Source organism: Podarcis tiliguerta (assembly GCF_965153285.1).
Source record: "Podarcis tiliguerta genome assembly, chromosome: 3".
Lineage (NCBI taxonomy): Eukaryota > Metazoa > Chordata > Lepidosauria > Squamata > Lacertidae > Podarcis > Podarcis tiliguerta.
Genome location: NC_139536.1, coordinates 103315909 through 103339554, shown reverse-complemented (window position 1 = coordinate 103339554; position 23646 = coordinate 103315909). Strand labels below are relative to the sequence as shown.

The window sequence follows — 23646 nt, the reverse complement described above, 5'->3', positions numbered from 1 at the left end:
TTGTTTATGTGTGTTGTTATATTTTTGTAAGGTTCATATTCTTCTGAAGTAAATATTTACTTTTCAGTCAGGCAATTTGTTGCAATGCTGAATGGAATGAAAGCGCTCCAGTCAGGATATTGCCTTTTTAGAATATTTTAAATGGATGTTTGTATGAATAGGCTTTAAAAAAGCAGGCAAATGGCAAAAATAACAAGTGCATGTGAAGTAGTGCGTGCTCTGCTATGAATTACTATGTAGAATTTAAGAGCTATTATATCTCTTGTATTTTTTATTCTTTATTGAATATATATATACAGTGGATATATATATACAGTGGATATATTATATCCAATATGGCCATTACAATATCATCACATTTATCATCTAATATTAAAAGAAGAAAGGAAAAAAGTAAAGGAGCATCCATCTAGTTTACAGGGAAGCTTGCAAGAGAGACAAACCTTTTCCATAAAATAGACAAAATAATTAACACAGTTGGATATCATAAAAGTTAATAGCCTTTTCTTCTAAACAATTCTTCCTTGATGTCTGTGCAGCCATCACAAACCTAGCTACTCCATAGATGATATTTCTCTGTATTACCCAACTGATAAACAACTTTAGGTGAATTACCTGCATATTTCCTCCTGTATAATAGATTAACAAAAATACCTTCCTATAATCCTCACGTATGGAACAATGTAGTTAATCAGTGATGGGGAATCTGTGATCTTTCAGAGGTTGTTGGACTCAGCTGTCATCAGCCCCAGCCAGCACAGCAAATGATCAGAACTGTGGGAGCTGGAATCCAGCAGCCTCTGACAGGCCACAGGTTCCGCAACCCTGCACTAAATAATAGGGCAAAATTCCCCATTCCCCTCCTTCCCCAGGGCTGCTTAAGACCTATTAGCCCTGATGCAAAGGAGAAGCCAGGAAACACCTAATGTCAATGCTTGAGAATATTTTTTATCATTTCTTTCTGTTAATATTCCAAGTTGCAAACCACCTTAGTGCCTTGGCAGAAAGGCAATACAGTCATACCTCGGGTTGAATATGCTTCATGTTGAGCACGTTCAAGTTGCGCTCTGCGGCAACCCGGAAGTAACGGAGCGTGTTACTTCTGGGTTTCGCCGCTCACGCATGCGCAGGCGCTCAAAATGACGTCACACACATGTGCAGAAGCGGCGAAAAGCGACCAGCACATGCGCAGATGTTACGTCACTAGTCACGTTTGATTCTGGATGCGAACGGGGCTCTGGAATGGATTCTATTCGCATCCCGAGGTGTTGTTGTTTAGTCGTGTCTGACTCTTTGTGACCCCATGGACCAGAGCACGCCAGGCACTCCTGTCTTCCACTGCCTCCCGCAATTTGGTCAACCTCATGCTGGTAGCTTCGAGAACACTATCCAACCATCTCGTCCTCTGTCATCCCCTTCTCCTTGTGCCCTCCATCTTTCCCAACATCAGGGTCTTTTCCAGGGAGTCTTCTCTTCTCATGAGGTGACCAAAGTATTGGAGCCTCAGCTTCAGGATCTGTCCTTCCAGTGAGCATCCCGAGGTACCACTGTATTTAAATCCAACGAAGAACTCCTTTTTGCTATGAGCCACACGTTCATCACTGCGGATGCAGTGGAATTTTGCAGAGGAACATGAGACGCTGCTGCCCCTATACCAGTCCAGACTGCCTGCCCATCTAGTCCTGCATTGCCTCATGTTGCCTATTTTGATTGGCATGAGCTCCCGGGGGTCTCAAGCTGCGGATCTCTCACATCACTGGATCTGCCTCTTAGTCAACCCGGGAATTTGTGCCTGCAAAGCATGTGCTTTACCACTGAGCTGCGGACCCTCTCAAATTTATTAACCCCTCCAAATAGTGTGACAGCATGATCTGAAATCTGACTGCCAGAGAAGTGTGTTCTGTGGTAAGTCAGTGTATTTATTATACACCATACTCATGTTTGCCTAAGCATACAAATGTGTTATCTGTGGATGGGACAGGGGCACTCACACAGGTCCTCTCCTAGTGCCCCCAGTTAGAAATGCACTTTGTACCTTTTGATTGGAAGCCCTGGTTAGAGAGAATTACAAGCATATAAAGGGCTGAAGCACATCTGTCAGGAACAGTGGGGACGCTGATTGCTTGTGCACTCCTTCCCTATGCAAAGATAAAACCTTTGTGTGGTCAGGGAAATGCCTGAATGTGTGTATAGTTCACAAGGTATCAGACTAGGACTAGGGAGTACTGACTGGCATATAGAATCATAGAATTATAGAGCTGTAGAATTGGAAGTCACCCTCAGGACCTCAGTCCTGCCCCTTGCAATGCAGGAATCTCAAACACCTATGACAGATGGTGATCCCATTCAACCTCTGCTTAAAATCTTCCAAGGAAGGAGAGTCCACCACCTTCTGAGGGAGTCTCTTCTACCGTCGAACAGTTCTTACTGTCAGAAATTTCTTCCTGCTGTTTAGTCAGATTCTCCTTTCTTGTAACTTGAATCTATCAGTTCAGATCCTACCCTATGGAACAAGAGAAAACATGCTCACTCCATTTTCTACGTGACAGCCCATTAGCTATCTGAATATGGCTATCACATCATATAAGTAGGTCCTTGTTCCATGCCTGTCATTGTTCCCTTAAATCTAGTGTGCTTTAGAGTTGCATTAAATATCTATGATTTTCATTTTCACCTCTGTATATCCCATATTTCTGGCAGCGGGGAGTATATTCAATGCAGCAACAGCTTTCCAGGTTACTGCAGATCATGATCATCACAATAGTGGCGACCTTTGGCACAAGATACTGTGCATCTATGAGAGCAATGAAACAACTGGCTCTGCTCTCCAAAATTTTGGCAGAGAGTAGAATGGATCTCCATTCTGATCATACAAACCTGTGGCTCAGATCACAGAAGCCAGAATGGCTTCCATGTGCATGTGCAAAGAGGCTTAACTGGCCTTCTTGCATGGAGCTTGAAAGGCAACCTGGTACTGTGCTTACTCTCAGGGTACTTGCCATATATGTTCTGAGGCTCCCAAGTGGTGAATTGGTGCTGCCTGGCTGCTCAGCTCAGCTATGGTTAAGAAATGCAAGGCAGCCTCCATTATAGTACCCAGCAACAACCCTGATTGTTCAAGGAAGCTGGCTTGATTGTATCTGGGATGGTCACTGGACCCTGAAAGCACCAGCTATTCACCCCACCTAGTGCTCAGAGCAATTTTAGAAGATGGACTCCATCTCTTCACTCTCTCTGTGTGTCCATTCCCACTCTGAAATTACTTTTGCCCAGCCACCACTGCAGTTTCTCTCCTCGAGTTTCCTTTCTTTCTAGCTGCAGTGTAACTGGAACAGCAGCAAGCTGGTCGGTTCTTTAATTGTAGGACCGGGCAAGGGGTCGTTAAAAAACACACATCAGTGCTCATCTGTTCAGTTTAGGTTTCAAAACTTCCCATGCTTTAGTTAAAGTTTAATTTGAGCGATTGTGTCTCTCACAAAATAGCTCCTTAAAAATAGTTAGTGTATAACAGAATTCTCCTAATTACAGGAAGGATGTCCAAGCCCATCAAAGGAAATAATTCCAACTAGTCCAAGGGCAATACAGTCTGGATCCTGCCCCTCACCCCATTTAGTAGTCTAGGTGTCTCTCAGCTTAACCACCATCCAGCTTGTTCATAGTAAAACTGTTGCAATGTGGGCTCCTCTTTTTCTTCCTCTATTTTAAGTTGTAACACTTTGCTGGTTCTCAGCAGCTAAAGCTACCTGCATCCCCTTATCACCATCCCAGATGAGATTTCTAAGCAGCGATTTCAGCACAAATACAAGAAAGGTAAAGGTAAAGGACCCCTGGACAAGTGCTGCAGTTTAAAACACACATAGAACCAAGGGCTACAAGCAGTTTTCAGAATACATTATATATCTATATCTGAACAGATAATCAACATCTGTCCCTATTCTTTGCTTACCTTAGAAACGATATGGCTGAATTGTCAAGTAACATTAGCATTTGTGTATTTTGTTTGATTAATCCATATTAATGGGCACTGGTCAATTACTAACAGAAGGGTTGTCCCCTGACAGCCAATGCCTGAGCAATTCAATTATCCACTTAATATTTTCCCCTAAAATGTTATCCAGTGTGATAATTATCCAATATATGAGCCAGTGTGGTGCAGTGGTTAAGAGCGGTAGTCTTGTAATCTGGGGAACCGGGTTCGCTTCCCCGCTCCTCCACATGCAGCTGCTGGGTGACCTTGGGCTAGTCACACTTCTCTGAAGTCTCTCAGCCCCACTCACCTCACAGAGTGTTTGTTGTGGGGGAGGAAGGGAAAGGAGATTGTTAGCCGCTTTGAGACTCCTTAGGGTAGTGATAAAGCGGGATATCAAATCCAAACTCTTCTTCTTATTATCCTTTTGTTCTGTAGGATATTAGCTGTTCACTCCCATATTTTTCTTGTCCCAAGGCCCACATCAGATCCACTGCTCTCCAGTACAAAAAGACTTTTCCTAGTTGGGCTAAATCTTACACAGAACATTTCTTTCAATTCCATTACAGCAATTTGAACATCTTCTCTTCCTATCACCATTTTCATTGTGTGGCCCCTCCCAACAAATTAGTCAATAGAAAGTTATTTCTAACGTGTCACCTTTAGCTATCCCTGACTTCACCTCTGTGTATCAACAATATACACTTAACTTTTCTCAGTAGTGGACAATTCTGAAGTTGCTGTACTAAAGTCTGGCCAGAGTCAGCACTTCTAGGTGTTTCAGATGACTGTCCGTTTGAACAACAAATGATCAAATACTTGAGATGTGCTGCTGCATATCCCACATGTGTACATAATAGTTGATCCATGAGCCTTTGGAAAGTTGCTGTAAACCAAAAAGGCATAACTGCAAATGGAGGCAACCTCTGAAACATTGCAGTAAAGTTTTACTTTCTTCTTCCTCTTCTAAAGGAGTCTGTAAGTTGTTAAAAGCAAATATAGTTGGCTTTACCCGGGAGCTCTAACAATACTAGTTATCGGAGAATGATCACATGCTGACTTACTGTTCTATGGTCTAAAATTAATGCAGTAATGGATAGCTCCATTCTTTGTTTTGTTTTTTTAAAAATCATTTTTATTGATTTTCCAATAAAAACAGCCAATCAACATATCCGCATCATAATCCAATTAAAAACAATAAACAAAAATAAAAAAGCGACCAAATTGTAGTCCAAATTGTAGTTTTTCCGGGCTCCCCATAGTCTGGATCTCTGAAGCATATCTCCAAATCTTCATTCCTGCCTGAAAAAATATATATTTACAAATAAAGCTGTATTCGATGGATGAAAGGACATATGATTTTTGACATGACTGAGAACTGCATAGCCAGGGACCGAGAACTTTAAAGTGTTAGTATCAGAAGGGGGGAAATATGAAAACAAATCTTTGTTTTTGACACAGTAATGATTACCAACAGGGGTCAACAACTATTTCAGCAGGGGGCCGGACTATATTTTTTGGGGGGAAATGAACGAATTCCTATGCCCCACAAATAACCCAGAGATGCATTTTAAATACAAGCACGTATTCTACTCATGTAAAAACACTAGGCAGGCTCCACAAATAACCCAGAGATGCATTTTAAATAAAAGCACACATTCTACTCATGTAAAAACATGCTGATTCCTGGACCATCTGAAGGCCGGATTGAGAAGGCGACTGGGCCAGATCCAGCCCCCGGGCCTTAGTTTGCCTACCCATGATTTACAAGCACTAGGGACAACCGGATGACTCAGTCACTTCCAGTTCCAAAATTCTTCTGATATATGCCTGTACATTAGCCTTTAAATGTTCTGGAATCTGATAAGATTGGTTGAGTTGGAATTGTTGGAATTGTAATTCCCTAGCATATATAACATGTTTAGTAGTAAATAAGTTTTAAAAAATAAATTTAGAATCCTCTACAGTTCTCAATTTTAATCCTTAGAGCTGTTCACATTTCAATACTTGTGATTTATTTTTTTTGTTATACCCTTCACCATTGAACTATGTTCTTTGAATGTTTCAAGACAGTTTCCAAACATGTTCTATTCATTTACCCCAACATTTGGCTTCATGGATTTATATGACAAACTTCATTCCCCCAAACCACCATGCTAATTTCATCTGTCAAAAATGAGTATAGACAAAATCCTTTAAAGAGACTCATTGCTTAGTATGAGAGAGGAGGCCTCTTTAAATCATGCGTAAACCTGGAAGGCCAAATAATTTCTGGGCTAAATTATTGCTCATAAGGTTGTTTATCTAATAGACTGTGTCTAAACCCATTTTGATAATACTTTTACTTGGTTCAGTTCATTGTATTTACTTAGCAGATTCAATCCTGTTTTGCTAACTGAAGTTAGAAATCCCAGCTAAAGCATGTCATTTTGCTAACAGCTTTCTTTCTGAGATAAACAACAATAATATGTTCCTTCCCACCTTAATGTTCACTTTCTGAAACTGCTTATCCTACAATCATGTGTGTTTCCTCTGGGCTTCCTTTCCAATCTCTTTTTGTGGTTGAGTAAATTTGTTCCAAGTTCTCCCTTATTTGAAATATACTCAACAATATTAGAAGAGCATTGATACTAGCTAACTGTAGATTGCCAAAGTTTCTTGAAGCACCTTTTCTGAATTGCACATATGAAATGAACTTTAAATGGAAGGAGACTAAATTCTCCAATTCAAACGAAGCCTTCAACTATATGCCTCGAATCTTTGTACTTTCCAAAGTACAAATATACCCAATCCTGTACAACTGATAACTTTAAAGGAAAAAATGTTAGGGTTTTTAAAAATAAATAAATTAATTAAAGAGGTGTCAGGGGTTCAGGAGAAGAGTCGCAGGAGAGGCAGGAAACGGAGAGCGAGGGGGAGGAGTCTGAAGGAAATGTCAGCGACGACAGTAGTCCGAGGTCTCTGAGTCTCTCCAGTGACTCGGAGGATTCACAGAAAGGGGCCCCCATGGTCAGGGCAAGGGGGACACCTCGGGAAGAAGGGGCCAGAGGGGACTCAGAGAGTAACAGCTGGAAATCCGGACCAGCTTCCCCCCCAGAGTGCAGTAGGGGGGAGGAGTCCAAGGCATCGGGATCAGGGAGCGCGCAGGCAGAGGGAGAACGTGAGGCAGGAGTGGCCACACCCTCGTCAGGGAGCGAGGAAACGGTCATCAGGAAAGTTAAACGCGCGCGCGCGCCAAGTTCAAATGTACAGGAGGGCGGCAAGGTGGGCAGCCCGGGTAAGGAGCCAGGTCCTAAAGCCCGCCGAAGAGAGGGGGAGGAGTCAGAGGGGTCAAGCTCTGCGTCAGAAGAGTCCAGGAGGGAAGAGACACCGGGGGGTAGTAAGACCCAGAGGAAGAGAGAGAGAAGGAAGAGGTGGAGTAAGATTAGAGTGTTAAGCTGGTGCACAGGGGGCGGAGATCCAGATAGAGCTTCGCCGGTCTAAAGCTCAGACGTAGAGCTGGGACGCTGAGACTTGTAAATGGACACTATTCTTCAATAAAGACTTTGATACTGTACTACCGGCTAGCGTTGGTCCTTGGTGAGCTGGGACCCGGAGCCAGCTCTGACAGTAAGCTCTATCTCTAAATTTTAAAGTTTTGGCACCAAGAACCTCGCCACGTGAGTTGACGCAGCGAGGGCAGAGGAGGGGTGCTTCCAGCTCACAAAACTCAGGCAAGATGACGACGGAAGAGCAGATATCAGCCCTGCAAGAAGCTGTGACACGACTCAGCACGGAGGTAATTGCATCCAGAAAAAGAGAGGAGGAAATGAGTAACGCCTACCGGGATCTCCAAGTAAGATTGGACGTGATTTCCAAACAGGGGCCACCTGGATCCAGAGCAGAGGGCATTGGATTGGGAAAGAGGGGAGGCAGCCTTGTATCCCATTTTGACGGGAGTTTACAGCAGTACCCCAACTTTAGAGCAGACCTGTTGTTTGCGCTGGATCTGCTTGACAAAGACTTTAGAGATGAAAGAGAGAAAGTGGGGTTTATCCTATCCCATTTGCATGGTGAAGCCAAAACGTGGCTGAGAAATTTATGGAGGGACAATGATCCGGCGCTCCAAGACGCGAAGGCTTTCATTAAAGCTATGGACTCGTGTTTTTTATCAAAGATAGACGTTGATATTGCCAGGAGAGACATACATGGACTTAAGCAAGGCAAAGCCAGCGTGCGTCAGTACCATACGCGTTTCTTCGGACTGGTTCATGCACTGGGATGGGACAAAGCTTCTGCGCCAGTGAGAGATCTCTTTTGGGAGGGCTTGAATGCAGAAGTAAAAGCCGAAATTGGAAGGGGGGAGAGGCCAAGGAGCACCCAGGAAGTGGTCCAGAGGGCTCTGGAGATCGGGGTGCATCTGGAGGAACGTCCTTACAACAGAGAAGAAGGACGTTGGGGAAGGGCACCAGCCAGAGCACCTCCCTTCTATCCCAAAGAAGCAGCGCGTGCGCAGTCCACGCCCTCACAGGGAGGGGGAGAGGAACCGATGGAACTCGGAGGTGCCAGGGCTCAGTCAGCTACCAGAGCCCTCACGCCGGGAGCAGTCAAACCGAAGCCTCCTAGAGGGAACAGGAAGTGCTACATCTGCGACAGTGCTCAACACATGGCGAAAGAGTGTCCCCAGAGGCTCCACAAGCATACTGCAGCATCGGCAACAGTGACAGAAGCAACGCAGCAGGGAAACGACAGAGTCTGGCTGGAGGAAGAGGTACTGGGGTCCAGCCAGACAAATCAATGAAACAATCCCCAGAGATTTTGCAGCCCACGGACCCCCTCCCACCCAAACCAGTGGTGCAGCTTACAGCGTCTCTCCAACTGCCCAACGGAAGCACTCTGGAAGTGCCGATCACCATTGACTCCGGCAGCAACGCCGACTTTATAGGACTGGATTTTATTCAGCAACACAATATACCACTGCTGCCAGCCACACTGCCCCTGAAGGTTGTCACAGTGGATGGCAGAGACTTGTTAGGGGGGCAGGTGGTGCAACAAACGCAACCAATGGTGATGCGGATTGGGAACCACCAAGAGGTCATCAGCTTCAACGTCACCAAACTGTCAGGCATGCCGGTAGTGTTGGGCATGAGTTGGCTGCACAGGCACAGCCCAGCATTGGCGTGGTATCAGCGCCAATTGACCTTCGGTTCCTCCTATTGCGCGGAACATTGCATTCTTCATAGCCCGGAAGAAGGAGGGGAAGACACGCAGCTACAATTGAGCACGCTGCAAGCAGTGCCACGCAAGTACGCAGCGTTTTTGGAGGTTTTCTGCGAGAAGGAAGCGGACAAGCTGCCTCCCCACAGGCCCTATGACTGCCAGATTGACCTCCTGCCAGGGGCGACGCTGCCAGCAGGGAAACTGTATTCCATGTCTGAAGACGAGCTGCAGGAGCTCAAGGAGTTCATAGACCTCAACTTGAAGCGCGGTTTCATCCGGGAGTCGGAGGCAGCGGGGGGCAGTCCTGTATTCTTTGTGAAGAAAAAGGACACGCCCCAAAAAAGACTTGTAGTGGATTTCAGGCTCTTAAATTCAAAGACCAAGCCCACAGCCTTTCCAATGCCCAAAATAGATGACCTGCTTGCAACGGTGAGGAAAGGACGCGTTTTTACAAAGTTGGATCTGAGAGGGGCGTACAACCTGATTCGCATACGGGAGGGGGACGAGTGGAAGACTGCCATGTTCACGCCCCTGGGCACATATGAATACAGAGTTATGCCCTTCGGTTTACAAAATGGCGCCCACTGTTTTCAAGCGTTCATGCATCACGTCCTGGCGGGTCTTCTCTACAAGAAATGCGTCTGCTTCTTGGACGACATCCTGATATTCTCAGAATCTGAGGAGACCCACGAGGGGGACGTCAAGGAGGTTCTGCAGCGACTGCAGGAGCATCGGCTATACGCAAAGCTGGAGAAGTGCCAGTTCGACAGGAAGGAGGTGGATTTCCTGGGCTACAAGCTGTCGGACAAGGGGCTCGCCATGGACAGCGCCAAGGTTCGCGCGGTGTTGGATTGGAAGAGCCCGCGCAATCGGAAGGAGGTCCAGAGGTTTGTGGGGTTTGCCAACTTTTACCGCAAGTTCATCAAGGGGTTCGCAATGCAGACAGCGGCCATTACCGACACGCTCAGCTCCAAGAAGAAGAAGTTCATCTGGACGGAGCAAGCGGAGCAGTCCTTCCAGAACCTCAAGCGTCTCTTCTCGTCCGAAGGGCAGCTACTGCATGTGAATCCCGGCAAACCGCTGAGGGTTGAGACGGACGCCTCAGACAGAGCCGTGGGCGCCGTACTGTTGCAGGAGGACCCGCAGGGGGACTGGCGCCCGTGTGCCTTCTACTCCAGGAAGCTCAGCAAGTCAGAGCAGAACTACACCATCTGGGACAGGGAGTTGCTGGCCATTCATGCAGCATTCAAGGCGTGGCGGCACTTCCTCATCGGGGCCAAACACACGGTGCAGGTTCGCACGGATCATAAGAACTTGGAGTACTGGCGCACGGCAAGGTTCCTGAACCAGCGGCACATCAGATGGGCGGAGTTCTTTGCGGATTTCGACTTCAGGATAGAATACATCCCAGGCGACAACAACATCATGGCAGATGCACTGTCCAGAAAGCCGCAATACCTCGAAGAAGCGGCGCCAGCAGCGGCCAAACACATTTTCGCCCAGAAAGCCTGGGCGTGCGCTTCCGCAACTGTGGACATAGAGGCGGTCCGTCGAGCACTGCAGGAGGACTCCTTCGCTCTAGCCAAGATGGAGGAGGTGCGCAAGGGCACGGTGAAAAACGACGAGTTCCAAATACGAGACGGATTGCTCATCCGCAGAGGAGCACTCTATGTACCGGGAGATAAGCTCCGTGCGAAAGTGCTGCAACAGTTACACGACGCGCCAACCGCCGGGCACTTCGGCAAAGAGAAGACGGCGGAACTCATTGCCAGAGATTTCTGGTGGCCCAAGATGAGGGGGGAAGTCGCGGAGTACGTCTCGAGGTGCGACACCTGCCAAAGGGCCAAGTCAGTACACAAACCTCCGGCAGGACTGCTCGAACCGCTGCAGACCCCGAGCGAACCGTGGGAGAGGGTGGCACTGGACTTTGTCACGGATTTACCCAGCTCGAGGGGTAAAACGGCAGTGCTAGTGGTGGTGGACATGTTCACTAAAATGGCCCACTTCATTCCGTGCGCGAAGGTGGCCACGGCAGAACAGACTGCCAAACTGTTCATAGACCACGTCTTCAGAGTGCATGGACTGCCACGGTCTATCTTGTCCGACAGGGGGCGCCAGTTCATTTCGAGCTTCTGGCAGAAGCTGATGGGTTTCCTGAACGTCAAGATCAACCTAGCGTCGGCGAGACACCCGCAGACCAACGGACAAGCGGAGCGCGTCAACGCCATCATGCAGCAGTACCTGAGATGCTACGCAAATCAACAGCCGACGACATGGGTGGACTACCTGCCGCTCGCTGAGTTCGCCTACAACAACACGAAGCACGTGTCCACAGGGGTGACGCCGTTCTTCGCCAACAACGGGAGGCATCCCAGAACCTTCCCGGGATTAGAGAGACTAGGGGAGGGGGAGCCACAGGCAGCGGAAGTCTTGGCGGCGGAATTGCAGGAAGTCCACGAGCAGCTTAGGAGGCAGTTAGAGCTTGCAAAGCACGCATACAAACTGCAGGCTGACAAGCACAGAAGGGTTGGGGAAGACATACAGGTGGGTGACTGGGTGTGGTTAGCGGCCCACGCAGTGCCGACCAGATCCTTAGCTAAGAAGAAACTCGGACATAAGCAGCTAGGACCTTACCTGGTTGAGGCACAGATCAATCCGGTGGCCTTCCGGTTGACACTTCCGGAAGGATCCAGAATGCACCCAGTATTCCATAGGTCGGTGCTCACGCCCTACAAAGCGCCTCACCGATTTCAGGCGCAGGGCACGGCACCAGACCAGTATAGGGAGATCCCCCCAAGGAGGGAGTCGCCAAGTAGGGAACCCATCAACCAGGTCACAGAGATTTTGGACTCGAGATGGGGGGAAGAGGGAGTAGAATATTTTCTCGCAAGGGAAGGTATCCCGGCCAGCGCCAACAGTTGGGTGCCGGACTATGCCCTGGACGAGCCACTCCTCAAAGAGGAGTTTCATGCCTTGTTCCCACACAGGCCCATGCCAGCCGAGTATTTCGACGACTGGCTTTTCACACCCACGCTTTCTACCAGCACGTTCCAGGGATTCACCTCGGACGAAGAACCAGCATTAGAAACACGTTCACCGGAGGACTCGCCCTCGGGGTTTGCCTCAGACCGCTCCTTTTGGTGGGACAATCGAGGAGAAGAGAGGTGGCTGAGGGGCCCTTGGCAGGCAACGGACCCAGAGGGGAACGAGGGTGAGAGGGACATGGACGTGATGGGGGAGGACGTGGGGTTTGAGCATGGCGGCACGGAGATGGAAGCAGAGGAGAACGAGGTCGGCGAAGACATGGAGGACGAGCCGGATTTCTCTAACTGGATGCACGCCACGGGGGACGAACTGTATCCACCATTCACCCCCACAACGACGGAGCACCCAGCACCCCCGCCGGAGGAAGGGGAGGGGGGAAGGGGGGGCTTCGAGGGGGGGATGGATGTCAGGGGTTCAGGAGAAGAGTCGCAGGAGAGGCAGGAAACGGAGAGCGAGGGGGAGGAGTCTGAAGGAAATGTCAGCGACGACAGTAGTCCGAGGTCTCTGAGTCTCTCCAGTGACTCGGAGGATTCACAGAAAGGGGCCCCCATGGTCAGGGCAAGGGGGACACCTCGGGAAGAAGGGGCCAGAGGGGACTCAGAGAGTAACAGCTGGAAATCCGGACCAGCTTCCCCCCCAGAGTGCAGTAGGGGGGAGGAGTCCAAGGCATCGGGATCAGGGAGCGCGCAGGCAGAGGGAGAACGTGAGGCAGGAGTGGCCACACCCTCGTCAGGGAGCGAGGAAACGGTCATCAGGAAAGTTAAACGCGCGCGCGCGCCAAGTTCAAATGTACAGGAGGGCGGCAAGGTGGGCAGCCCGGGTAAGGAGCCAGGTCCTAAAGCCCGCCGAAGAGAGGGGGAGGAGTCAGAGGGGTCAAGCTCTGCGTCAGAAGAGTCCAGGAGGGAAGAGACACCGGGGGGTAGTAAGACCCAGAGGAAGAGAGAGAGAAGGAAGAGGTGGAGTAAGATTAGAGTGTTAAGCTGGTGCACAGGGGGCGGAGATCCAGATAGAGCTTCGCCGGTCTAAAGCTCAGACGTAGAGCTGGGACGCTGAGACTTGTAAATGGACACTATTCTTCAATAAAGACTTTGATACTGTACTACCGGCTAGCGTTGGTCCTTGGTGAGCTGGGACCCGGAGCCAGCTCTGACAAGAGGTTTTATAGCTTTCTTGTTCTGACTGGCTAAGGTTGCTGGTTCCTATGAAATTACTAACTTGGGAGATGCCTGTATACGATTTCTCAAAATATCTGTCCACCAACAAGCAACCAAAATGGGTTATCAGAGGGAGAAACTGTATTAGTTTGTTTCCTAATACACCTACTCACCCTAGTTGAGACAGATGACAAATTAATAATGAATATGCATTCATTCAGCTCATTCGTATCAAAACTGCTGGAAGGAAAATGGAGGGTGATGTTGACCAAGAAATGGGGATACATTCTTTGCTATTATTGTATGCCATATGGTGAACACACGAAATTGATCATTCCATTACTACATTTTATATTAACATAAAAAAACCATATTCCATTAGTTTTTTGTTGCTGTTTGCATTCATTTGTATATAGCAGCAGTAGTAATAATAATAATAATAAATGGTCTGATCCAGATGATTCCTAACCAGAAAATCTGATTCAATCGGCCCACTTCTGGTTTCAGCTTGAATTCAAAACTTAAAAGAACAAAAATTCAAACTGAATTTCTTTAAAATGGTATAAGTATAAAAGTACTTATCTACTACAAATATCTGGTTTTGAGAAATATTACAGCATTGATCACTTTTGTGTGTGTTACTGAACAGGCATCTTAATTTTCAGTAATGCTAGTCAAGCAGGTCACATCACAAGCCCTGACAGCTAAAGATGAACTCGATAGGTGCTAATTTCTACTCTGAGTGAGAGAATGGGGCAAGGACTGTATTTATACTGAATTTGACAAGCAATGTCCATTCAGATTTTGAGTGGTTGTTCTGAACAAATCAAAGACAGGAAGGATTTCGTAGTCTCAGAGCCTTGGCTTTTCTGGCTGATAATGTAGTGTCACATGATATATATTTACTTACCTGGAATAGTACCTATTAAAGTTAAATAAAATAGGAGGGAGTTCGACTCCTTTCAAGTAAAATATTGATTAGAAGAGTCACCACGGGATAGGAAACGTAGCAGAATTGAATATTTCAGAGACTAGAACTTCTGCGATAATTTCCCAATAGCAGCGCACTGAATTGTTGTTGTTGTATGAGCATTCTGCTTCTAAAGAACTAAGGAAGCCATGCAGAAATGCTAAAACCAATGAGTATCTGATTTGCCCTTTCATATATCTTTTTCTTGGATAGACATCTATAGGTGCAAATATACAGGATTTCAGCTATACTATACTCTTTTCCTACAATCTTTTATTGTAACTCAAAATGTATGCACAGTCTCTTGTATCAGCCAAATATGGGCTAATTGAAAATCTAACCTTAATCAGTTTTTTTCTTTTTTCTTTCTCTTGTGCGTTATAGCTGTATCCTATCATACACACACCCATTATAATACTGCAACATAAAACTAGCACCCATAATTTCATTATATCATGGCAAACAAACACAGTTTCAGTTTTACAGTGCTACCTCGGGTTAAGAACTTAATTCGTTCCGGAGGTCCGTTCTTAACCTGAAACTGTTCTTAACCTGAGGTACCACTTTAGCTAATGGGGCCTCCCGCTGCCACTGCTGCGCGATTTCTGCTCTCATCCTGAGGCAAAGTTCTTAACCTGAGGTACTATTTCTGGGTTAGCGGAGTCTGTAACCTGAAGCGTCTGTAACCCGAGGTACCACTGTATTTAAATAAATATACTTCAGTTTATTTTTAAGTTGTTAACAGATTGTCTGCTTACCCTGTCAGATTTTTTTGTATAGATTTTTTGTTCAGTTTTGGGGGTGGGTGGGTGGAATATCAGGCCAAAGGGTGATATCATATTCAGGCATTGTGCATGCAAAACAGACTGCTCCCCTACCTCTCCTGCCCACTGCTGACCCTCTAAATCTACTCCTGAGTATTCGTGTCTCTTTGGAACAGAGCGGGTGGGGACAGAGGTTGCCAAATAATAAGGGGAAGTTCCATCTCATCTGTTGAAACAATGTTGGATCACATTCAAAATTGATTATGTTGGCTTGCTTTAATGAGACTACCGTATTTTTTGCTCTATAAGACTCACTTTTTCCCTCCTAAAAAGTAAGGGGAAATGTGTGTGCATCTTATGGAGCGAACGCAGGCTGCGCAGCTATCCCAGAAGCCAGAACAGCAAGAGGGATTAGAGGGATTGCTGCTTTCACTGCACAGCGATCCCTCTTGCTGTTCTGGCTTCTGAGATTCAGAATATTTTTTTTCTTGTTTTCCTCCTCCAAAAACTAGGTGCGTCTTGTGGTCTGGTGCGTCTTATAGAGCATAAAATACGGTATATTGTGTCACATAAAAATATATTTTGCTACATTTGTGTGCTCTTCTTTTTTAAAAAAAGTTTCATGATAACCTCTAGCACTAGGAAGGTGAGGAGAGGGCAGCTAAGATCACAATGAATCTTGAATCTTCCTTTAAAAAATAGTAATAAAGGATTTCAAAATTGAAGGATTTTTTTGGTTCCTTTCCCCCTTTTTATAGAGTTTGCACAAAATTTTTTCCCTTCTGCACAAAGGTGAGGAATCTGTGACTCTCCATATGTTGTTGGACTAATTCCCAATATCCTTAACCATTGGCTTTGCTGTTTGGGGCTGATGGGAATTGGAGACCCAATAACACCTGAAGAGCATCGATTCCCCATCTCTGAATTAAAGGCTGGAGGAGTGAAATACGATCTAGACCCAGATGGCTGCCAAGATACTGGCCAGAGAGCAGGGGACAGATAACTTCAGTGGCATTACTTAACAGCCACAACAGATTTTCCCCTCTGTTTGATATGCATAGCAAGGAAGCACACAACCTCTAAAATAAGAATCAAGAACTCGTGGCCCCTTCAGATGTTGTTGTCACCCCAGTGCCCAGCAGTCCCATCCAACATGGCCAGTCGTCAGGGGTGGAGGGAGCTTAGTCCAGCAACTTCTGGAGAACAACAGGTTCTCCTGGTTTGTGAGGGGAAAGTGTTTCTGAAGGTCACAAAATGTCAGTAGAACTGGGCACCAAGTGCAGATTTGTCACTTATCTTTCACTTGAGAGGTAATATGCAAGAGGTGTCCTTGACACTTGCATAATAAATAATAATAATAATAATAATAATAATAATAATAATAATAATAATAATAATATTTTATTCATACCCCGCCCTCCCCAGCCAAGGCCGGGCTCAGAGCGGCTTACAAGCAATAATAAAAACAAGATGAATGGTTACAACTTAAAAAAACAAAAGTAAAATACAACATTAAAATAATGGAACATTAAAATATTAAAATGTAGCCTCATCATAGGAGGAGAAGGAAAAGAAAAAAGAAAGAGAGGGAGGGAGGGAATCAAATTGGCTCCAAGCCAAAGGCCAGGCGGAACAACTCTGTCTTACAGGCCCTGCGGAAAGAAATCAGATCCCGCAGGGCCCTGGTCTCATGAGGCAGAGCGTTCCACCAGGCCGGAGCCAGAGTTGAAAAGGCCCTGGCTCTGGCTGAAGCCAATCTAATTTCCTATAAGCAACACTTCATACATAATAGCCATGCATCCAGTATTTGGGGGACAAGTGTAATCTCCCAAACCATAAAATATTGCACCTTGGGTGCTGGAAAAGGGCGATATAGCCCCACAACAGAAGCACAAGTTCTGGGGAAGGCATATGCATTCTGCACTACAAAGGATAAAAAGCTGAACGTACACAAACAATTGATTTTGTGGAAAGGCTATTCTTGTGCAGAATCTAAAGTCTTTGTGGACAATTTCACCCCCCTCCCCCCTTGGGTTTGGCAAGGCATTTCCCATTATATTTGACCTTACTTGATTTTATAGAAAGTGTTTTTTGAGAGCTTTGTTATATGTAGAAGTGACTCTAGCTCCAACTTTTAACACCCTTTCCCAATTAAGATGTTCTGGCCTTCAACTTAAATATCTCTTCTCAGCTGCTGCCAATTGATTTCTCCCCTGGTAATGCTTCTGATTGAAAATCTAGCAGGAAAAAACCCAACAATTTAATTTCTCCCCTCCCCCAGCCCCTTTTTAAGCTAACTTGTTTTTCAATACAAAGTAGGCAGGCTATTGGGGAACGGCATTTTCCCTGTGCTTATTGGGATTGCCTAGTTTTCTTATTAGCACCCACTCCTATGCTTATAAAAGAAGCACAACCATCAGAGAAGCACAGCAGACCAGTAGTGGAGCTGCAGTTTGCTCCATTACCTTGTGGGTAGTCATCTGCATTTTTGCTTCCCTTCTTTCATGGGTTGGCAAAGGAGGGGACCGCTTCCTTGACTAGCCTGCTGTATTTCTATGCTGGCCATGGAGGAAGGGGCTTCACCCCCTCTGTTGCCAGCATAGAAGCTGGAAGTGGAAGAACAAATCTCTCTCTCCACACTGTCAGCCCACACACTCACCTGAATGAGATGCCTGATTGCTCATGGTGACCAGGTGGTAAGTGATTGTATTCCAGGCTAACAGTAGCTTGGTTTGCAAACCTCAGGTGGTAATAATGTTCATCCCCATAGAGCAATTTTTTCAACCTTGGGTCCACATATGTTCTTGGACTACAACTCCCATCATTCCTCACCAGCATGGCCAGTGGTGAACAATGATGGGAGCTGTAGTCCAACAACACTTAGGGACCCGGTGTTGAGAAAGGCTGCCACAGAATGAACTGTTTGTGATTTCTGGGTGAGGGAAAAGCTGTTGTGATAGGCTCAGATGCAGATGAAGCCATTTCCCTTCTCATCAGCTGGCTGTTTTAGACCCTCTTTCTGCTTCACCATTGTGCCTTCAAGCTGCAGGTCACATCTAATGGCAGAATCACCCTTAATGGCGCATGTTTAGGAGTGAGACAAAAGACCAGTTCATGCATGCAACAGAGGAAGAGTAAAATCCTAATGTATATGGTTGCTCATTTTGTGTTATGGCTTGAATCTAAAAATGCCTAAGCAAGGCTCATGCAGTGGGGCTTTTTCACCCACTCCTCCCCACTACAACCCCCTGGAAAGCCATTTCTGAGAGAATCTCCAGCATGCAATGTGATGTGGTTGGGCAGCTCTAAAGAGAGGGATTCGTGGAAGCTGGACTTGACACAAGAAGAATCCAGACAACATCATGGCAGAGGCCCATCTATATGTTGCAACTGGTCCAAAGTTGGAGGACAACAAAGGTAAGCTTATTGGTTGCACATGGGTAGAGTTCATTAAGAGTAAAACTTTGGATGAAACACACTCTTCTCACATTCCTGCTCATTATAAACTATAATGTCTTTGATGAAATGGCAGGATCCTAAAAAAACAAAAACAAATTGAACTTCAGGGTGACTTGCAAAAGTTTAAAACTATTACAGTTTTGCGAAGAAAACTAAATCCAACTACAAGACAGTTGTAATATGCGCCTTAATAATTTCTCTTGTTCATATATAGTGTGTCTTAATAAAAAATAAATTTGTCAATTTTGAGATTAGCAACTCCAAGGATATCCCCAATGATTTCCTTTGTTACAAGCTTTTGCTAAACATTTGCATGTGCTAGTTTATATGTATAGATGTAAATTTTAAAATATAGTAATTTAAATAGAAATGTTACACTATTGTGGCGAAGGAGGTGCCCAGGTGCCCATGTTTGCCTATCATCCATGTGTTGACTGTTAATGGGCAACTTCAAAGCCCCATCCCAAGCTTCTTAGGGCTTTTTAAATATATTTGAACCAGAATTGAACTGGAGAGCCCGTCAAATAGAGGACTGTCCTCTGTATAGCATGATGCATGGCCAGCCTAGCTTTGTGGCACCTAAGAGGCTAAACCACGTGCTGCCTTTCTAGTATGTGTGATACCATCTTTTTATGTAAACCCAGTAGAAATGCAAAGTCATTATTATACAAAATATTTTTTTAAAGATGAAACTTGCCCTTTTTCTGACTTTGTTAACTTGTGTGCATTGAGATCTTTCTTTTTAATATGATGCGTATTGCTATTGCAGTGTTTTTTTAATTGCTGCTTCTAGTGTCACTTGTATAGTCTTAGGTAATGGTTCACTAGGCACAGTCTGTTGCTTCTCAGGCCAGGATGCTTGAGATGAATTTTAATCCCGAAATGTAGAACTCCTACTGTATAAGGTCATTAAACATTATCAACAGCTCATTACCTTGAAAAGAGATCTCCTTAAGAAGTCAACAGGAACCTGTGTAATATGAGAGATATAGAAGACTGTGAATTTTGAGGAGAGAGGGATAAATTCATTTGAATAACTTGTACTCCTCTGGCAAAGGTTCTGATTGGAAACATCTTTGGCATTCTTTTCTTAGCTTTGTTTGTCCATCCAATAGGGATTAGTTAAGCAGATTAGTTTAATAGTGACATCTTGAAGGGCATCCAGAAAAGAGGAGTCAACCTCTTGAGGAGGTCTGGAACGTGGCAACACAAGAACGGGCCTTTTCTACAGTGGCTCCCTGTCTGTGGAATGCTCTCCCCAGGGAGGTTAATCTGATGCCTTCTTTATACACCTTTAGGCTCCAGGCAAAAACGTTCCCTTTTAACCAGGTCTTTGGTCAATCTTGGACAACCAATGCCCTTTTAAAATGTGTTTGGGGGTGTGTGTTATTGGGTTGTTGTTGTTGTTTGCATTTTTATATTGTGATCTTATCCTGTGAACTGCCCTGAAACCTGTGGGAATAGGGTGGTATACAAATTTAATTAACAACAACAACAATAATTTTAGATGGTTGTAACTTGCCCTGGGACCTGCTAGTGAAGGAGAATAATAAAATGAATAAACATGCAAGGGGTGATTTCTGGTTTTCCACTGTTCAGCAATATAGGACAACACTGAAAAGAAGGAGAGGGCTGCTGTGGAGCTGCAATGAATCACTTTGTGAATTGTCGAAGACACAGGGCCCTTTCCTTAGCCTTTTGGTGTGTGGCAGTTGCACCAGAGAGGTAGATTAGATAGCTAATGCTCAGTAGGTGAAGGAACAACAGAAGCTTGAATATAATGGGATAAATTTCATTTTACATACTTGCAAAAAGCTGAACATGGATTAAAAGCCATATAAGCAAACTTAGTAGTGTCAGTTGGGAGTAGTGTCCGTTGAGTGCTGGTGGTTGCTAGGCTGCGGAGGTCCTTGTGACACGCCCTTCATTGTGACACCTCCCTCTGCTGGCTCCTTGGTCACTAGGGCTCTAGAGGCATAGCGATCTCCTTTGGTTTGATCATTCAGTGAGTGAGAGAGAAAGTGGATGGGGATGTAAGTAGACTTTCTCATCAGCATCTGCATTCTGTGCTGGCAATGCTCCCTGACAGTCTTAGGGAACATTTAAAATAGGGAGGTCCTAGGGAAAAGCAGGACATTCCAGGATCACATCAGGAACTGGGACAGCTTCTGCAAATCTGGGACTGTCCCTGGGAAATGGGGGCACTTGAGGGGTCTGTTACCTGGCCTTTGGCACCCGAGAGTTGTATTTTCAAGACTTGCTCTGTTGACATCCCATGCCCATGTGTGTGTGTGTGTGGGGGGGGTTATTGGTTGTTTTTGTTTTTATTATGTATTTTGTATTTTTATATTGTGATCTTATCCTGTAACTGCTCTGAAACCTGTGGGTATAGGGCGGTATACAAATTTAATTAATAACAACAATAATTATAATTTAGATGGCTGTAACTTGCCCTAGGACCTGCTAGTGAAGGGGGGGAGGTAATAAAATGAATAAATACACACGGGGTGATTTCTGGTTTTCCACTGTTCAGCAATATAGGACCAAAGAGGCAGAGAGGTAGATTAGATAGCTAATGCTCAGCAGGTGCAGGAACAACGGAAGCTTGAATATAAAGGGATAAATTTCATTTTACATACTTGTAAAAAGCTGAACATGGATTAAAAGCCATATAAGAAAGCTTAGTAGTGCCAGTTGAGAGTAGTGTCAGTTCAAGTGCTGGTGGTTGCTAGGTTGCGGAGTTCCTTGTGACACACCCTTCATTGTGACACCTACCTCTGCTAGCTCATTGGTCACTAGAGCTCTAGAGCAGGGGTCAGCAACCTTTTTCAGCCATGGGCTGGTCCAAGGTCCCTCAGACCACGTGGTGGGCCGGACTGTATTTTGAAAAAATATATGAATGAATTCCTATGCCCCACAAATAACCCAGAGATGCATTTTAAATCAAAGGACACATTCTACTCATGTAAAAACACACTGATTCCCGGACCATCTGCGGGCCGGATTGAGAAGGTGATTGGGCTGCATCCGGCCCCCAGGTCTTAGGTTGCCTACCCCTGCTCCAGAGGCTGTGGCGTTTGCCTCCTAGGATGGGTCATAAGGAAAGGGTTAAAATGGGTGTGATGTGATTGGCCAGTGAGAATGCAAGGGGGGAGTAAAAGTTAGAGTGGGAGGTTTTGAAAGTCAGTTGAGGTTTGGGAGGTGAAGAAGGAAGAGGGAGGATTAGGTGTGGGTTGGTCAAGTTGTATTGTGAGAGAGTGAGAGGAATTGTTAGGTTGAGTCAGATAGATAGTTGGAATAATCAGTTTGGAGTTGTTAGGAATTAAGATTAAGAAACTGACAAGAGAAAAAATAAACTGAAACCATACGCTTGTTCCTGCATTTAAAAATAAACTTGATTATTTGTTATTGTTAGCAACTGTCTGGACTCCGTGTGTCCCCGTGAGAAGTGGGGTGGTGGCAGCCAAGAAAGCAATCACAGTGGTGGCACAGGGTCAATAGATAGTCAAACTTCCGGGGGCCCTGTGTGATCGCCACAGAGGCATATCAATCTCCTTTGGTTTGATCATTCAGCGAGTGAGAGAGAATGGATGGAGATGTAAGTAGACTTTCTCATCAGCATCTGCATTCTGTGCTGACAATGCTCCATGGCAGTCTTAGGGAACATTTAAAAGATTAAGATCAGGAATGAGATCAGCCAGCCCTTCTGGGCTTCTGTATGACTCCACCCACTGTTTTGTAGCAGTGAAGGGAAGTGACTATGGATTCTGCTTACACTTTCGGAAAAGGAAAACTAATAAGATGTCATGCCTTGGAAAAGGGCATTCTTTCTGGGCTAGTGACATAAGAGTCACTTGATAACTCACCATGGGAGTATTAAGCATGCCCTCTGGAGAGGGTGATATCTTGCATTGTCTTCCTCCCCTTCCTGCCTCCCAGGGCCCATCTTTCAAAGGACATCCAAGGTACGAAACCCTTCAGCATGCTGATGTTTCTTCTATAGTAATATTAGTATGTGGTATTTGATGTTTCCCTTTTAAACATCCCTTCTCCACACTAAGCAAACCCACCTCTTTCAATGAGATGATGAGAAATGTCTTATAATATCCAGAGGGTGCTATTCTGGCTACAGTATTCAAGCACTCTCTTCACAGGATACCCATTATGATATGCCTAGGAGAGTGAATTTATCTTGAGCTTTGAGTCGTGAATGCCCAAACCAGTTTAGGGATGTAGATCAGGTGAGTACTGTGAGTCCCATTTCTCAAATTTTAACAGGCCTTCTCTGCAGTGGCTTCCCATCTGTGGAATGCTCTCCCCAGGGAAGTTCGCCTGGTGCCTTCATTATACACCTTTAGGCTCCAGACAAAAACATTCCCTTTTAACCAGGCCTTCGGTCAATCTGATTGACATCCAATGCCCTTTTAAAATGTGTTGGGGGGGGGTTATTGGGTTGTTTTTATATGTTTTGTGGTTTTGGTTTTGTTCTGTGAACTGTCCTGAGACCTCCTGGTATAGGGCAGAATATAAATTCAATCAATCAATCAATCAATCAACTGTGTTAGCAAAAAATTTTTAAAAAGGAAGTTGTTCATTTTTACAGATTGGTGTACAGATTTTTACGGATTGGTGATCCTCCAATCCGTAATTCAGAAAAGGCCACCACAGAGTGGCAGAACATTGTTTTGAATGCAGAATGTCACAAGGACGATCCCCTGTATCTTCAGATAGGGCTGAAAACCTGGGGAACCACTGCTAGTCAATGTACGCAATACTAAGACAGATGGCCGCTTTCTAGTTTCCTATGGTAATAAATGAGCTGCAGACTTGCAATCCCTTCCTTTCTTCTGTTATGACTTCAATCTCTGTCTCCATTTGCAACTCATCATTGATGTCCAAATCAGTAAACCATTGCTAGTGCTTTCCTTTCAGACCATTGTTCTGCTTCTGGATTGGATTGAATACAGTGGTGCCCCGCAAGACGGAAAACCCGCAAGACGAAAGGGTTTTCCGTTTGCAGAGGCGCTTCGCAAGATGAATTTCCCTATGGGCTTGCTTCGCAAGACGAAAAATGACGAAAATTTTCGG

The 23646-nt window shown here is 45.4% G+C and overlaps 1 protein-coding gene and 2 long non-coding RNA genes across 8 annotated transcripts in view; 2 read left to right on the top strand and 1 right to left on the bottom strand.

Moving 5' to 3' along the window:
• The window catches only part of MACROD2 (mono-ADP ribosylhydrolase 2), a 987387-nt gene that overhangs the window by 376788 nt on the left and 586953 nt on the right, over positions 1-23646 (top strand). The gene's annotated exons all lie outside the window — the stretch shown is intronic.
• Positions 423-21318, bottom strand: LOC310673424. Its single transcript, XR_014508991.1, has 4 exons — positions 21198-21318; positions 19493-19528; positions 18325-18635; positions 423-5269 (listed from the first exon to the last, which is right to left on the bottom strand). It is a non-coding gene; the product is annotated as an uncharacterized lncRNA (long non-coding RNA).
• On the top strand, positions 21715-21972 carry LOC310673497. Its single transcript, XR_014509077.1, has 2 exons — positions 21715-21784; positions 21823-21972. It is a non-coding gene; the product is annotated as an uncharacterized lncRNA (long non-coding RNA).